Consider the following 18,458-nt stretch of genomic DNA (forward strand, 5'->3'; position numbering starts at 1 on the left):
TTGCCAGGTGAGAGGCTGATTCCCCTACTCATGTGTGAAAAGCCACTGCTCCATAACCTCCCTTCTGACTTGGAGCACATGCAGTGCCACAGGCCCTGACCTTCGCATCCATCTGCAGCTTAACAGTCCTTCACTCCTTTTTCCAGTAAGACAAGACCAGATGCTTTCTCCTGGCCCATTTTTAACCTTTCCCAGCAAAGCCAACAGGAGCCAGTATCATTCATGGCACCGCTGACCTGCTCACTCTGCCCTGCACAAAGCCAAAGCTACCAAGAATGAGGAATGAGAATGCAGGGTTGGGCTGAAGCACACTTACAGATTTATTTTCAGACAGCTTGATCCCATCATCTCTCTGCTCCCTGCAGAAGAAACAGCCATCTAGTTGTGTTTTGTCATGGCAAACTAAGCAACAGAGAAGAAAAACAAGCACCCAGCATCCTGAGCATGGACAAGCTTGGCGTGAAGACAGCCCTTGCTGCTGTACAGGGCTGAATTGTTAATAGTGCAGCTCCTGTAGTTTCTTCACTGGGAGGGCAGAGAAAGGGAAAAAATACAGAAAACAAAACCCCTTTAACAATGAACTCTCATATTCAGTCAGACGTAAAAGACAGGAGAAGGGGGGGTGGGGGAAGAGAGAGAGGAAAGGAGAAGAGACAATAGAAGAGAGTACTGTTTCCTCTTCAAATATTTATTTTCAGGTCTGTCTTTGAGTGCTGCTTATTGAGATATAGAGCCTCACTGTGCTGCAGCGCATACGCTCCTGCTGCATGGCTTCCCAGCACTGCCTGATCCGGATGGCCGGAGCCACCAGGAATTCCCATCAGCCCAATGCAGACCCCACAGAGCTCTCCTTTGGGTCCCTTCCCAGAGCCTCACCCCCAGCTCTCCATGCTGAGCCCAGCACCAGGCACCTGAGGCTCTGATCTGCTCCAAGTGCTGGCATTCCTGAGCATCCTGAGCTCTCTCAGCACTGGACATGATGCCCGTGGGGCAGCAGAGGTGGCCTTGCATGGAGATGGAAGATTCTCCAAGTGGATGAGTTGAAAGTAGTGACCAAGCAGGGTGATGGAGAGCCCCGGGCTGCTGGATGTGAGGAACCTTGGAGGAGAGCCAGAGCTGACATCCTGATCACAGACAGCAATTAAGAAATTAAGCTATCAGAGAGACTTTTTGGAAGGAGTGAGGACCTGTGGTTTGGTCAGATGCCAGAGCAGGTCAGTAACATTTGCCCTTCTCTCTGCTGCAGATGGAGGTCCTCTCCTCCTGCCACCACACAACATAGAGGGGACACAGGGGCAGAGAGGAGAACATTAGGACTCTGTGAGGCAGTGAGAGGGCAGAGAGGGGCTGGACACAAACCACCTGGGGAGCCCAGACCTGGCAAAGCTTAATCTTCCCCTGAACTGTAGTCTCTAGCTATAGCCTGAGCCCTTTATTGCAGGGAAGGATGGGAATCTTCAGTGATGCTGATACCAGGAGCCATTCCCCATCCAGCCCACATCATCTGGACAGGAGACAGCCATGCAGAGGGTACACTGCTATGGGCCACTCAATGTAGCACATAGGGCATCCAGAGCAGTCCTTGGAATGGGGGTCCTGTCACCACACAGAAACAACCCTATGTGACAGATGACACACACATTATAGTGAGAGCCCCCACGTATGATGTGAAACACTGCCAACCTCCAAATAATGGGGCTTGTGGGTCACAGAGCAATGTCTTCTCAGCTAGAAAACAGCATCAGTCCTGTGTGGATCAGCTCCACGCACCAGAAACCAGGAGAGCTACAATGCATCTGCTCACAGTCGTTTGCTGACCACTAAATTACATGACATGATACCAAGTATGCTGTATTTCCTTATTTGAAAAGCTGTGCTGGGAACCACAAGGACAAAAACCCAGCTGTGTCCCCAGCCATACAACCAAGTGCGATGGACTCTCCCAGAGCAGCACTCACAGCCCTGGCATCCCAAACACCGCATCCCCATCACGTCTGTCTTGGCGCTCTCATGTGCTGTGCTCACGCATGCCACTCGCACACTGCCACCCTGTGTGTGCACATCTGCACTTGCACGCCTGCAGCCACACACAGACAGCTTCCTCCCCGTGCTGGGCCTGAGAAATATTGATTTCTTTCCCCCCCTGCAATATTTCGCTTGGCAGAGCAGATTCAGAATTGAAGAGTCAGGCTCTGCCTAGAGACCAGAACCATATTTAATTCCACGGTTTAAGAAGCCCTGGAGCAGGTTATTCTTATTTTAAACTACCAGTGCATTTAAAAGCAAGTGACATTTCAGCGAGATGGGATAGGAGATGGCTGGTGCCCTCTGCCTCCGTCCGGCTCATGACAGGAAGGGTTTTGCAGCTCCACTACTGCTGTGCCACCACCCCACAGCCCATCATCTTCTCTGCCCACACCAGGGGTGGTGTTCAGCTCATGGTCAAAGCTCAGGAGACCCGTTTCCATGTCTTTCTAACAGAGGAGAAATGAAAGGGAGAAAAGAAAGGAGAAAGAAAAGGTGTGAAAGCCTCTGATGGAAATTGCTCCGTGCATTGAGGTTTCAGGACTCATATTGTCTGCTCCCTGTGCCCAGGCCCTGCTCATGGAGCAGGGGCCTCTGTAATGAGCAATTTGCAGGTATTGAACAAAGACATGGTGCCTCATCCATGATGGTGCACGATCATGGAGCAGGGCTGCTAGAGGGCACATGGTCCACATCCACCTCCCTGACAAAGGCACTGTCCAGCTGGCTATCAGTCAGGGCGGGCACTTCTCTCCAGAGCTCCCACATTTCCAAAGGAGATGTAACAATGGCTTTTAAGGGAGAAGTAGAGGGGAAAAAAAATACAACAGCAGAGGCTCACCCAAAGCATCCATGAGCCTATTGCCAGATCCACGCAGCTGCACAGAGATCAGGCTTAACACACACATGCAGAGCTCCATGCCATGCGGAGCATCTCTGCAGCTAACGCAGTGGCAGAAGAAAGCCAATTGACCCCAAAGCAGAGTGTCCAGCTCAACAGGAGGGGTGTCCAATTGCCAAGGAATGGGTGGAGGTGTACTGGAGAACACAAAAGGAAGCACAGGTCCTTATACACTCATCTCCTCACCCTACATCTCTAAGGACTCACAGGGCCAGCTCCATGGCCATCACCCTGCCCAAGGTGGTCCGATCAGTGGGTTGAGCACACAAACCTCCACTGGCCCTCTCTGCATCAAGAACTATCTCTTCATCCCTGCCATTCCCAGCCACCCAGCCATTCCCAGCATCCCATGGAGTGACAGGCAAACAGAGATGCTCGTTGCAGCCTCTAAATAATGAAGATGAAGGCACCAGGTGCCAGACACCTCAAGGGCACTGCAGTATGTGCATGTCCATGTGTACACATGTGCCTACCGAACAGAAAGAGCTCAGCAACATGACCAACCACTGCTCCAGGGTCCCCACGGGGTTGGAGCTGTCTGCTCCTGTGGTGGGTTCAGCTGTGCTGCAGCAAGCACAGGGGGATGCTCCTGCTCATACTGAGCATGCAGAGGCACCAGGCAGTGGCTCCTCAGCTGGGAGATGAGCCCAGCAGGGCTGTGGTTTGCAGCCTGGCAGCTGCAGAGCCCACAAGGAGCTACCATTCAGTGGGAGACATGATTCAGAGCGGGGCATGCTGCGGGCTCCCAGGGGCCAGGGGTAAAGGCAGCACCAGGGGCTGCGGTGCGGGCTCAGGACAGCTGCGGTACAGGGAGATGGAGCACCTACCACAGCAGCACATGCATCAGCTCGCTGTGGTCTGCGATGACACCAGGCATCGGTAGCTGTGGCGTTGTATTTTGACTGAAGCAGACAAGCAGGAGAATGAAAATGGATCCATTTATGTAAGCTGTAACGACTCTTGATATCTTTCCCCAGCTCCGTGCCTTGCTGATGCTCATGTGTGCAGGGCGAGATGCGATCACACTGGGCAGGGGGAAGAGAGGCTGCTCCTGGCTTTGACAGCATCAGCTGGGGCAGTGGGGTGGCACCCCACAGTGAAACAGACCACAGTGAGAAGCCGGATTGTTTATATCTATGCAGGCCAGTGCCCAAAGCTGTGGGGTATAGATGCTATAGGGAACCCCAGCACAAAGGCACAAGGCTGGAGGCAGGTACAGCTTCAACTTGAGCTCATCTCTCTGGAAAACCACAGGTAGGGGAAGCATCAGCAAAACTTGGCGACTTCAGTCCATAACAGGGTTAGGGGCGCTGTGAGTTTGGGCACAGGGAGGGCACATAGGGGGTCTGAGTGGAGACAGCTGAGAGAGCAGGAGGAATGAAAGAGCACCATTAGCTGCGGTAAAAGCCAAGGCTGTGAAAGCACATTACCATTACTGTAATAATTTTTCCCGTATTTTTCACAATTTAGTAAGAATTAGCTTAATAGAAGAAAATGTCCTCTGTTAAATGCTGTGAATCTAAAGCGTAGAGAAGCACAGCAACGTTTCACTTTACATCTGGACATGTCTAAGGGTTTTCACAGCTCTTTAGAAGCCAAGGAACTTTCCAACCAAAGTTTTCTTCCTAAAGGAAAATGGCAATTACATCATGGAGGAAACACCACAGTGAAACCCTGGGACAGTTTCCTTCTTTTTGGTGTTTTTCTACCCAAACAAAGCAGGCATGTCTGCCAGCTCTCCCAGTGCTGCTGGAGGGGCGCTTTTCAACCACCACCAGAACAAGCAGCAGCTTCTGCAGTAGCGTGGCCAGCAGGACAGTGACCATCCATCACCCCAAGCACCCATGTGTTAGGTTGACCCTCACTACAAGGGAGACATTGAGGTGCTAGAACGGGACTACAGAAGGGCAACGGAGCTGGTGCAGGGCCTGGAGCCCAAGTGTGATGGGGAACGGCTGAGGGACCTGGGGGGTTCAGTCTGGAGAAGAGAAGGCTCAGGGGAGACCTGATTGCTCCCTGCAAGTGCCTGACAGGAGGATGGAGCCAGGAGGGGCTGGGCTCTGCTCCCAAGGAACAAGCAATAAGAGATGGCCTCAAGCTGCACCAGGGGAGGCTTAGACTGCCTGTTAGGAAACATTTCTACACCAAAGCAGCTGTCAGGCATTGGAACAGGCTGCCCAGGGCAGTGGTGGAATCACCATCCCTGGAGATACTTAAGACATCTAGATGTAGCACTTGACATGGTTTAGTGGTGGACTTGGCAGTGCAAGGTTAAGGCTTGGACTGGATCATAAAGGTCTTTTTCTAACCTAAACGATCATACGATTGTTGTCTTGATGTGTGAGACCAGCTGCCTTCAGAGCTAGCAAAGGCTACAGCACATGGGTACAGCTAGGGTATCCCTCCTCCTTCTCCCATCCTCCCACAGATCCAGCACAGGTAATAAACACCATAATGAAATGGCTTTAAAGAACAAAAAGCATGTAAGGATGGAGTCAGAATGAATTAAAAAACTAACAAAAATAGCACTGCAATTAGCTAAACTGTTAAATGAATAAAAAGGTATGAAAGTTTCCTGAATGTCAAGTTGACACAGTTTGGGTTTTTTATGTTTAGGAAAAGGAAATGGATCCCTTGGGTAAACCCTGCTCCAGGGCTGGGTATTAAAGACTTCTAGTGATGTCGCTGGCTGAGGTCCCTTTGATCTGGGCTGCTGGATGCAGCACACAGCTCCCAGCCAACATGACCCCGCTGCCCTCCTCCTGCATCTTCACATGGGGCTGGCACAGAGCTGGGCACTGGCAGGGAGGGGAGAGCTGAGCAATTGCCTCTCCACCACCACCCAAATGCTACCAGTGCGCCTTGTCATCAGGGTGCCTTTGCATCTCCAGCCTGCCACATCCCTTCCAAGTAGGACAGAGGAGCAGGGCTGCTGTCTGTCACATCTCCATCACCTTCACCTCTCCCGCAGGCTCCAGCAGCAGTTTCCTCCTCTGGGGAAAGCATCTTTCTTTAGCAGCACATTGCCTGTCAGCAAAGGCTCTTCCCAATGGAGAGAGTGAAGCCATTCTTTCAGGGGAGGAGGGGGGATGCTCCCTCCTGAGGCATGCACTGCCAGCCCCATCCTGCCATGGGAGCCAGCACCTTGGTGGCTTCACAGCAGGATTGAGAGGTGGTCACTCCCCACACCTACAATTCCAACACCCAGCTCAGCAGCACCGTGCAGGCTGATGACATTATTTCATGCAAGGTCATTTATGGGCGATAACTACAGATACAGAGACATGTATATATGCATAGAGACGTATTTCTGCATTTCTCCTGTGCTTTGTACATATAACCCACAAACTTAACCAGCGAGATACCAACAAACAAAGCAATTTCTCTCAGACAATTGGCAGAGCTGCCTCCGATGTCGCTGTCTCGCCACTGACAATAAGAGGCTCTTAAGTGTCCTGGAATTGTACTGTGAGTTCCCCAGTGCTCTCCCCCCACCTTCACTCTTCTCCCTTGAGCTCCTTCCCATGTTTCTCCAGCAAAACACTCTCTTACGCAAATAAACATGCAGGGAGGCACAAAAGGCATTTTGTCTAGGATTTCAATGCAGCCACGTAGTTCTCATTCGAATATTCAGCTCCAGCCTTCAGAGATCAAAAGCACAGCATTGAAATGAGGCGAGGCACAAGCATCCCAAGCCAATAGCTCAAACTTCCCTTTTATGCCTGTTCTGGCTGAGGGAGCGGACGAGGAATCTGTTATACCCACGGTGGTGGCTCATTCCCAGGGTGCCTGGGTACATCCAGCTCTTCCACAGCACCCATCCCTCCTCCATCTTTGCACAGCTCCCCACACAGCCATAGATTACAGTAACATCCATTGAAGCCTCATGAGCCATGTCTGTGCAACATGGGTACTGTGAGTTCTCCAGAGAGGTGCAAGCTGGGGCTGGCACATCCTGGACTGAGTGGAGAAAGCTTCCTGCTATCAGGAACCTGGAGCTGGATCAGGCCCCCAAGGAAGGGCACCCATGTCCTGCACCAGCACCCAGACAAGCCACAGCTCGGTGCAAAGGGAGGGTGCGCTGCTCTGATTCCCTGGTGCGCAGCGTGGCCATCACTGAGGCATCGCTAGCACCCACTGCCATGCTCTCCCAGTGGAGCTCTACACGGGTGAAGTGTTCCCTGCCCCAAAACACATCCACAAGCCTCCCCTTACAGCCAGAGACCATCCACCAACCTAAACTGCACCACAGGCTCACATCTGGTAACAGGGACCTCCACAGCTGAGCCTTTTAGCCCTCCTCCTTCCACCTCAAACAGCCCTTTCCCCCATGGGGACCTACATGATGGAGCCCTGGAGCTGCTCTGCTCCTTTCCCCACCTTGAAGGGAAGGTGCTCAGCAGGAGCCACAGGGTTTGGCATGTTTACTGTATAATATATGAACTCGTACCAGTTTTACAAGCCCCTCCTGGCTCAAATCACATTGTAATTCTGAACAGCCTTAAACTCATTTAAATCCCAATAAAAACACTGCCCTGCATTTGCATTTGCCGCGCGTCGGTCCCCGCGGCTGTGGTGACAGTGTTTCTTGTGGAATTGATAATGCTTGGGACGCTGCATTCCAGAAGCCATCCCTCCCGGGTGGGCCTAGAACATGCACTTAATAGGACAATTAAAACAAATAAACAGATGCAGAGAATGGATCTCCAGACACATTCAGGATGATGCACAGAGCAGTCAGGTGCCAAAGCTTCCACAGCAACATAGGAGAGCAGCAGCACCAGTGCCGAAACCTCAGTGTCCCCCCTGCTCTGGGACCCCAGGGGAGGATGAGGCCAGGCACAGAGCTCTGACAAGGACCCGCAGGCAGCACTGTGAGGGGTTCTTTGAAGAGGACAGGGAATGACTAACCAAGTGCCAGCAAATACAAGCACTGTGGATGCTGCGGGAAGCTGGTGCATGAACGGCGCAGGCATCCTGGGGGCAGATGGGGACAGAGGCAAGAGCTTGCCCTGGTTTCCCACGTTGCCTGGTGTGCGGGTGACATGGGGGAGCTGTTGTTACAGCAGCATCACGCTGAGGGAAAGATGCTGTGACTGCATCTCACAGTGCATCCTTCATCCTTGGACCACCGCAAAGCACCAGTCTTGCCCTTCTCAACACAGAGAAGTGGAGCTTGCTCTGGCTGTGCTGGAGGAAGCAGCAACGGGCAGACAGGGACTCTGAGAGCCCCCCCTCCCATCAGCAAACACAAAGGGCTCTCCCACCTCAACCCAGCCACAACAGGAGCATGAGGTCAGTGCTGAGCCAGCCTCTGCTCATGCCCAAGCTCAACCTTTCAGCTCTGCTGCTGCCCACAGCATTCACATGCCCCTCTGCACCTCCTGCCTTTCCTCCATTTCCAGCTCTGCTCCATTCCCAGCCCACCACCCCACTCACCCAGCACTTCATGCCTAGCTGTTCTTGGTGATGACATTAATAAGCTCCCCTGAAACAGTGCGATTATGAGCTATACCCTTCCAGCAATAGAAATACTAATTATTACTGAGATAAATGGAAATATCAATGATGAAAGTCAATATTATTGCCTTCTTTGTTCCTGTTTGTTTTATTTGTAGATGAAAAGACCACTCAGCCCGGCTCCCCAGGATGTGGCTGGGAGCTGGAAGAGCTCCTCTTGGCAGGCTCTTCCAGAGCTATGCTCTGAGATAAGAAATCATACTGCACACACTTGCAAAGGGCTCTCTAAATCAGCAGCTCTGAAAAGCAGGCATCGGCTTTGATTGATTCATAAAACTGGAGCTGCCTCCATTCCCCCACTCCAGCACCAGGCGAGGGAGGATTTAGGGGAGGGGGAAGGTGCAATGTGGGTGGAAGTGATTAATTGTGGAACATGGCACAGCACTTGGGAACGCTCCACGGTTTGCCTGGCTTTGATGCTCACGCCTTCATCCTCCTCACGCCTTCATCCCCCTCACCCATGGCTTAGCCACCGAAACGGGAACTGAGGACCCCTCCCAGGCTCCGACACTGATTCTCTCAAGCCTCACAGCAGTGCTGCAGCCAGGCCAGCACTCCACACCTACATTGCCTTATTCAGCAAGTCTGCTCCCTCCGTGCATTCTGAGTCAGAGCTGCTGATTTTGGTGACAAGAGACCTCATTTTAAAGCCCTATTAGCCTTGCAGAGCTAGCACAGTTAGAAGCAAGTGAATGGGATGCTAATTTGGGATCACACCTAATGCTTGCTGGAGCATTCCCCTTCACAGCAAAGCGGATGCACTCCCCACCACTGGCTCCCACACATCTGCAAGGAGGGAGCAGTGGGATACACCCAGTGCACAGCCCAGAACACCTAGAGTACAAGGGACATCGGTCTTGTTCCTAGGGCACCCAAGATGTTGCTAAATTGCCTCCATTTCCTTTCCTGTCCTTAGCCCATCACCAGTAAATATTCATGGGAACAAACCAACCCACTGATCCTCATCTCCAAACAGGAATACAGTGATCAGCTCCCTGTAATGAATACAAACCAGCCCATCTCAAGTCAAGCATTCCTGCTGCCTTCCTCCAAACGCAATGAGACCAGGAGCACTGGAAGCCTTGCAGGAGTAATTAGGCCAGTTTTTAAAGAGAAATCAGCCTGGCCTGAATATTTCATGGAAGGTAATTTTTTATAAAGCCTTTTTAAAACCCATACCCCATCTCCTCCCTTGTGCATGTCAGGGTGCAATGAAGCAGAAAGCATGAGCATACAAACCCAAAGAAACAAACTGCCATGCACACCCAGCTCCTGCTCCCGCTTCTTCCCCGTGTTTAACATTAATGTGACATCCCAAGCTGTGTGTGCACGATGCTATTTGGAAGAGCTGTTTGACTGCTAGAAAACCTCAAGTGCCTCCAAGCCTCACTAACGTGGTACCACAAATAGTCCCCGATGGTCCCTGCCACAGCCCCAAGCATCCACACGGAATCACAGCACTGAAAAGCTCTCTGGAGCTGCTGGACCACAGTGGTGGCATCCAGGTTTGTAGCAAGGGCAAGCAGCTGAGTGCATGGTGCCATCCTTCGGCTGCACAGCCTGAATGCTCATTAGCACTTTGCACAATTAATATTCATTCTTGCAAACGTGCAACCAAAATGCTATGAAGCAACAAAGATCTCTTTCTGCTAATGGCTTCATCGACCTGCAGAGAAAGATGCTTTGAAAGAAATCTGGTTTCATCTAGAAAGCGGGAACCAGGTAAGGAAAGGGAATGTAAGGCTTTTCTTGACCCTGCTGGGGGAAGGAGCAGACCTTCTGAAACAGTGCCTACCAGAACAGGCCACAGACAGCTCTCCCTCCATTGCATTCCTTCTCTCACAGCTCTTTCCAGCCACCCTGCACATAACCACAGCTTTTGGGCCAGCCAAAGACAGGAGCATCCTGAGTATCCCCACTGTCCCATGCAACCTCCCTGGGAAGAGCCCCAACCCTGCTGCTACTCCTACCTGAAACCCCATCATCTGGTTCCCTCAGGGGACAGCACGGGGTGGCAGGAGGTCCCAAGCAGGGTCTCCTGCCACATGGGCAGCCTGGCTCTGGTGCATTGATTCTCCTTGCTCAGAGCTAGGAGGTTGTTCAGCACAATGAAGTTATCAGGGGAGGCAATGCTTTCCACCTGACAACTTGTATTGCTCCTGCTGGAACAAATGCTGACTGCACAGTGCAGCATGCTCCCAGGACAGACACCTTCTGGTAAGTGAGCTGCCTTCCCATTCCTCCCCTCTCCAGCCCCTTCCCCTCATCCCTCCTGCATCCCCAAGTCAACCACATCCTCCTCCCTGCTCCAGGCCGCTCTCACCCTGCCCCATGGCAGCATGAGGAGCCTGGGTGCCCCTGATCACATTTGTAGGCTTTTGACATAGCCCTGATACTGAAAACTTGCTTTTAAGATGTGAAAATCCGAGACATTCCTGTGACACAGGGCCTTGATGGAAAACCTGACCTATTGCAAGTGTGATTGCATCACCAGGGCTAGCAACACCAGACAGGAGAGGGAGGACTTTTTTGGGAGCACTTATGGCACATGCATTCAGAGAGGAAGAGACACATCCCTCAGAAACCACATTGGTTCAAAGAGTCGCTCAGTTTAAACACTAAAAACTCATGCAGTAAAAATCCACTCAGGTTGAGCCCTGCCTCAGAACTAAATAAAACCTCTGCCTGCATCATCCAACCCCAAGGTTCATGGTCTCCTTGGGGAGAGGACTTACACATGCTGGATGCTTAGGCCTAGATGTCCATCCCCCAGCACTGGGTCCTGTTTCACTGCTTTTGAGCAGGACAATGGGGCTGTGTACTGACCTTGGGGTGTTCAGGACCTGAGAAGTGGCTGCTGCCCATCATCACACTCCATAGTGCCCAGCTGCCCTGGTCTTGCACTACTTAGTGGAGATAGCAGGCTGAAACAGACTACACCACCACCCCCCATCCATCACCCCAAATTTCCTAGGAAATCACTCTTTCTCAAAGGCAAAAGCTCAAGGAAACCTGAAACCACCTCATTTTATAAATACTGCTCTTAGCAAAAAATCCTCAACTTTTGCAAATGCCACCCTGGAAGAAAATAGCCAAATCTGAACCAAACCAGATGGCTCTCAGCACTTGTTTGTTCAGGGAGGACTCAAACCAGCACAATCATTTCCCAGCTGAATTTTGTTTTAATAGAAGGCCGCTAAGAATAAATGCATTGCAGGGCTTGCTGCTGAGAAGGTGTGAAGACAGAAAACTGCTATCGCCATGCTGCGTCCACCCGCTCCATCAGCCCTGACACAGGGGGAACTCCTCTGACCAAGCATCCTTCACACACAGCTTTTCCCAGGGACCAGGAACAGGGAGGGATGAGTGCCTGCACCCATTTCCTGCTTACCATAAAGTGGGAAGCAGCAACAAGAAGCTAGAAATACCCCTCCGCAAAGCTGGAAATAGTTCTCAAACAGCCCCTCGCATGCAGGAGCGAGAGGCAAGGTGAGGACAGGCCCCTTTTCTGCATGCAGCAGGTTGAGCCTCTGCAGCCTGCTCTTTGCTTTGAGCAAAGAACATGATGGAAAGGGGAAATTACATATCTGTGTGCACATGTCAGGGTGAAAGCCAGCTCTGCCTCATTCTGTTTTGATTCCCTTTCCTCTCAACCAGGCAGAGCAGAGGTGTCCCTCACCACAGCACCACTCCTGTGGAGCGGAGATCACAGCACACCCCATCATCTCATACCGACTGGGACAACATCCAACTTGGACAATTCCCCCCCCAGCTCTGGCACATAGGAGATACTTGAATCATCCCAAGTTGTTTTTTCCCATTAGCAAGCTGAATTCTGCTCGAGATGCCATCTTCCTCTCTCAAGGACTGACATCCTGGGAACTGCCTCAGCCCAGTCAGCTCTGATGTTTGCAGTCTCACGCATTGCCTGCATCAAGCTGACAGTTCACAGATTCCATATGGGGATTTCTATGTACAGTACAAGCTGGAACCTGCTCCTGTTTCTTTTAACTGTTCCAGCAAAGGCACTGGAAGGAGGTTGGGTCACTGCAGAGAGCATGGGTGCCATGACACAGTAATAGAGACGTCCAAAAGCACTGCCTTTTGAGGACCCTCTTGCCTGCCCTCTCCTGGAGGATGAAACCATTTCTGCCCAGCATCCCCCAGGTTGCAGTGTTCAGTTATCCATGGTTCTCTCTGTGCAGGCAGCGTTTGCCCCTCACCATGTGACACAAAGCAGAGCAAAGCCACCCACTTAAGCAGAGCAGTACAACCCTGTGACAAAGCCCTTCTTTCTCAACAGTGCCACTGTCCAAATACTCATTTTGGATGTTTCCTGGTAGAACCCTCCCCTGTGCACAACATTTCCTACCTGTTCCAGACACAGAACAGATCCTGGTTGGAAGCCGCATTGCCTCATGCCCCAGGGGGGCTGGGTAGCAGCCCTGAACTACAGGGGGGAGAAGGCATTTCCACCACACTTATGGCAGCAGAAACCATTCCAGTCCCAGACTCAGCACGACAGAGGTATGCGAGTGTCACATGCTCAGCAACACAACAGTGCCCAAGCTCGTGTGCCACCTACCCAGGTCAGATGAAGGCAGGATGCTGGGCAGTTGGATGCCAGGGGCACGCTGGGCTTTGGCCTCTCCTCTGCTTTCCACTCATGCACTGTGGGCAAAACGATACCACAATTAGGGCTTCAAACCTGGCGCTTGAGAGCCTAACAGGATGAGAAAGTCAGGAGCTGGGAAGGCTTTTCCCCTCTCCCTCCCAGCTCAACTTAATCTTCATCTGAGCTGGTATTTAAAAAGCTTTAAATCAGGCTGCAACAGACAGGAAAACACAACTACCAAAATTTAGTGGACTTGCTGCTGAAAGGCCCAGAATGAACTGCTTAACAGAAGCCATTTTCCCATGGAAATAGAGCAGGGCTGTACTTAGCAGAGCATTGATCTGCTGACAGCTACCGGGACAGATTTGGGCCAGAGCACTTGGGAATCATTTGCAGTGATCTCTCAAGAAACACACGCATGCAAAAGCCCTCTGAAAACACACTGTTGTTGAACAGTGCTGTGGCTGTCTGCAAGGGCAGATAGCACTGACTGGCCAGCATGGACTCACACTGCTCTCAGTAAGCATCCCTGGGCAGGCAGCTCAGCCCCAGGCCAGCCTCCTGGGTGCATCCCTGTACCCAGCCTTGGTGGCTTCAGGTTGTACCAAGCAATGAAATGCATCACACAGGACAGGAATTACAAAGCACCAGAACTGCAGCAGGGTCTCACAGCTCAGGACCGCATCAATGGGGGACACTATGCCATGGACTTGGGGTGCTTGGGGGTCCTCCCACAGATGCACTGGGATTTGGAGATGCTGTATTACAGCCAAGGTCAGCCCAAAACACTGTCCAGAACAAAGCACAGTCACACATCCTTGGGCACAACAGGTTGGGTCCTGATGGATGCCAGGAGCTCCAGAACAGCCAGGGAGATGCTGGAAAGGGGGTACCATGGCTGTGACCATGTTTGGAAAGAGAAGTGTCCCACATTCACATTTTATACTGCCAGAAACCATTTGCCATCAGGATTTTCACCGTTTCAGGGACAAAGTCAAAGCAGAGGACATATTCCCCTCCTTATTAATAATTTCTCCAAATCCCGAGTAGCTCCACAAGCACAGAGGAGCTTCAGGAGACAGGAACACTGCTGGGGGCCTCTGCCTGCCCACAGCACAGGGACACAGCACTGGGCTGACCAGGAGCCTCTCTCCTCCTCTTCCAAAGCAGTTATCAGCCAAGATAACCCCAGAAAAGCAGAACCAGATCATTCCCAGAGACGTCAAGTGCCCTTGGCACACACTGGCTTCAAAGCCTGGTGCTCACTGCCCCCAGTCCTCGGTTACTTCTCACCCTCACACAGTCTCTTCCACAGCAGCAGGGAAAAGATGACTTGGAACACACATGGGGCAGAAAGGGCAGAGGCAAAGGGGGGTGCAGTGCTCTCCCCACCTGAGCCACCCCCTTAACACACAGAGCTTCTGCACAGACCAGATCTTACAATGCTAATTCATGGTTCATTGTTTGTTGTGGGGGTTTTTATTCCCACTCTGAGTTCATAGGGGGGTTGTAGTCAATACTTAGATCTTACAATGATCCCCAAAGTCACCAAAATAAGCCTTCCAGGTAAAAACTAGGAGCAAACCCATGCTTTAGGGGAACACAATCAGCCCAACATGCCCATCATGCTTCCAAGGACACCTGAGGTCCTAACGCTGCTCAAGAGCCTGCAGAAAGCACGGAAAGAAATGGGAACAACTCATTTGGTTTATTTCTTCATTTTTGCTTTCACAGATCCCTTCTTTTAAAAGACTAAAATGATGTTTATGAGTTTAACATACTCAGATGGATCAAAAGCTGTTTACCTGGGAAGGAAAACAACTCTCCCACCCCAAACCTCTTCTGGGCTGGGACCTGCTTTTCAATCTTCTACCCACAGCAAATACTACAAATCCCTTTTTAAGCCGAAAAGCAGGGACAGGACCTGTTGGGGGGGCTGTCCCCCACTCCTCCATCACTACCCCCAGCATCCCTTACCCAGACAGAAGCAGGGACATCAAGGCTGAGAGCCAGGGGACCATAAGGGCATCTGTGTGTAGGGACAGCATCCAGGGAGGGGAGGACAGAAAAGATAAGCCTGCCTTCCTTCCTCCTCCATCAGCAGCTTTCCACAAGGAGGATCAATGCAGCCCACTGTAACTGCACCGTTGATCCATTTTTAATTAATGAAAGAAAAAACTAATCATTGAATTAAACTTCTCATTACTCCAGCTGAATATCCACTAAGTAAATTTAATTACTGTATGAATTGGGTTTCTCCCTGTTTCATTAGCTACTGATAAAGATTGGGGCGGGGGGGGAAGGAGAGATGAAAACAGAGAAAGAGAATGGAAGATGGGAATATTACATGCAAAAGCAGAGGTAAACGATTCAGCAGGTTTCAGGGGCTTTCTGTAAGGGCCTGGGGAAAGACCCTATCAAGGAGGCTGGAGGGATTCCCTGTGGGATAACCCCCTCCTCTAACCCAACATCCTCCACACCACACATGGGAATGCACAGCCCCATAAGCTGCGCCTCCATGCATCTACCCCACATCCCAGAAGCTGATCCCTGGCTCCAGGCACCTGACAGCAGAGCTGAGCTCCAGCACACTGCAAGGACTCCTGAGGCATGGAGACTACAGGGACCACCCTCCCCATTACACCCTGGGTCCACAGCCACCAGCAAACCAGCAGGCAGAGGCTTGGGCATAACTGGCTCCCCTCCAAATGAGGGCAGACACTGACTTCAGATCCGCAGCAACCCTGCATCCCCTCTGATCTCATGTAGCTCTCAGCAGCCAGTTTTTGCTTGTGCAACAAAGGCAGCATCCCTGTAATGCTCCAGCAGGGAGCCGGTGCTGACAAGAGCAGGGGAGCACACGAGGATGGCTATCAAACACCTGCTGTCCCACCACACACCGAGGCACCCGCCTGGTACTCGCTGTATTTTAAGGCTCTCTGCTGCAGTGGGAGCCGGGATGCACCAGCACCACGCTCCTCCCAGGGAGCCGGTGGTGGATGCATTCCTGCAGCACAGATTGTGTTTATGGCACGATTCTGGGTCTCTCCTACTCTCCCCACTACGACTCAGCCCTTCAATCCTCCCTCCTGGTGAAGGGCATGAGCCATAGTGGGGCAGGTACAGCCCCACGCCAGGGAGGAGCCTGGCAGCAACTGCCGAGCACAGCACCTCCCTTCCAGCACATGCCTCCACATCCAGCACTTGTATGTGACAGCTGATAAAGTCACATTTGGGATAAGCTGAGGGTGGAGAGGGTGCAGTAAATGGAAAGTGCAGCCTCTTTCTCTAGGTAGCTTTCAACTGAGCTGAGTGCATGGTGGAAGGGCTATCCTAGTGCTCACAGGGATGGCATTTGGCAAGTGTGGTCAGCTAGAACAAGAGGAACCAGCCTCAAGCTGCACCAGGGCAGGTTTAGATGGAGCTGAGGAACAATTCCTGCCCCAGAGGGTGCTCAGGCATTGGAACAGGGTGCTCAGGCATTGGAACAGGCTGCCCAGGGCAGGGCCGCAGGCACCGTCCCTGCAAGTGCTCACACACCATGGAGATGAGGCCCTCAGTGCCATGGGGCAGTGGTGGCCTTGGCAGTGCTGGGAACGGTTGGACTGGATGAGCTTAAAGGGCTTTTCCAACCCAGTTGATTCCATGACTCATCCTTGTCACTGAGGGGCCAAAAGGAGTCTGTGCAGGCTCCTTCTGCAGCCCCACAGGTAGGATCTTGTTCACCACGAGGCACAGTCCCTCTGCCTCACATCAGCAGCTTGTGGCTCTCAGTGCCCAAAGTGCTGCACTTGTGCAAGCTGTGGTGCTGCTGGGATAGGAGGTTGTCATTCCCTTAACTTTGCTACAGCTGACTCCAAACCAAGCTGAGATGTCTGAACCCATCCCTCCATGCTTTGGCCACACAAACCAGAAGGTCCCTTCAGCATCACATTTATTCCTCCCCTCAAACTGGACTCAGAAACAGGGGTCAAGGAAAGCACTGAGATAACAGGCAATGATGTTGCTCTGCAGGAAGCAAATGGGGCTGAGTGGAACTTGCCACCCATCTCTGACACCCCACAGCAGCCAGGACACAGCAGGGTACCAGTGGCCACCACCACAGCCTCAGGGCTCCATCACATCCCTGGGATGCTCAGCACAGCATGCTCTCCTCTCAGCACAAGCTTTCTGCTGTAGCTAAAATTAGCTCCCGCAGCCTCTCCTGCCATCCCTGAAGTCAGTGGTACAACATGTTCTGCCACCACAGGCTCTTCCCAAGCTCTCTCTCAAAAAACCCCCAACAATGTGTAGTACATCCCGTGCATGCAGGTTTGCAGCCGTCACCTCCCTGCTCCCTGCCCTGAGCGCAAAGCTCCCTCCTCCTGCAACCCTGGTGTAAAACCCATTCCACCACCCTCCGACCCCAACCGCAGCTTATTCTGAGGGTAAGGGCTGGGAAAACAGGAGGGTCAGGGTTTGGTTCCTATTTTGGTGGCCAAATGGAGATAATTAAGGGATTCAGGTTGAACAAAGTGGGCTTTTTTTATTCTTTGCCGTATTTTAAACCCCCAGTAATAATGTGGGGCTGAATGAAGCATCTTGTTTGGTCTGAAGTGAAGCTTTCGTTTTGTTTGTAGGTGGCTTTCCCCCCCCACACTGAAAAGAAGCCTCCTAGAAAAAACTCAAACCGAAATGTCATCTCGGAACAGATGGCTGAAAGGTTTCATTTGGAAAATGTCAAAATCAAACTTTTCAGTGTTTCACTCTTTTTTTTTTTCCCCCAGCCAAAACCACTTGCTAAATACAACCTGAATTCGTGAGCTGCTTCTGTTGACTGAAACCTCAATTATTTGGTGCATAAGCTGCTCGCTCGGAGCCCGTTTCTCACGCCTGCTGCGGCAAGGAGATGCACGTGGAGCAACCAGAGAAGCAAACCCTGGTCCTTCTCCATAAGGAAGGAAAGCAGAAGCCCAGGCACTCACCGTGGCAGCAGAGCTCCGCAGCTTCGTTCCGGGTGCTGGAGGGGCTCCCTGTGCAGCAGAGGAAGAGTGGGGTGCTGCAGCCCCAGGCGGGATGGACAGCGTGGTCCTGCCTGTCTCATGGGACCCACAGTGCAGCAGCGGGGCACCTCACTCAGCCCTGGACACACAGCCCTGCAAGGGGAGGATGGGGAGAGCATGAGAAGGTGCTGAAGGGAGAAGCATGCAATTGGGGCAGAAGAAGGAGGTGCTGGGGGCTGAGGCCCAGCCGAGTTAAGGGATTGGGGCAGGGTGGTGGCAGCAAGCAGCCCTGGCTGGTGTCAGGTCTGCTCCCTGGCTCCACTCTCCCCACCATGCGGTGGTTTCCATTGCCTCTTGCCCTGCTCAAGGTGCACCTGCCCATCTGTTTTCTAGCACAGGGTTTTCCATGCCAGTG

At 52.0% G+C, this 18,458-nt stretch overlaps 1 protein-coding gene across 1 annotated transcript in view; it reads right to left on the reverse strand.

Annotated features, from left to right (window-relative positions):
* LINGO1 (leucine rich repeat and Ig domain containing 1) overlaps window positions 1–18,048 on the reverse strand; it is a 65,955-nt gene extending 47,907 nt beyond the window's left edge. Inside the window, exon 1 of the mRNA XM_065688393.1 lies at window positions 18,026–18,048. The gene's annotated coding sequence lies outside the window, so the exon portion shown is untranslated. The remainder of the gene's footprint in view (window positions 1–18,025) is intronic.
* Between the last annotated feature and the right edge of the window lie 410 nt (window positions 18,049–18,458).

This window comes from Lathamus discolor, chromosome 8 (assembly GCF_037157495.1).
Source record: "Lathamus discolor isolate bLatDis1 chromosome 8, bLatDis1.hap1, whole genome shotgun sequence".
NCBI lineage: Eukaryota > Metazoa > Chordata > Aves > Psittaciformes > Psittacidae > Lathamus > Lathamus discolor.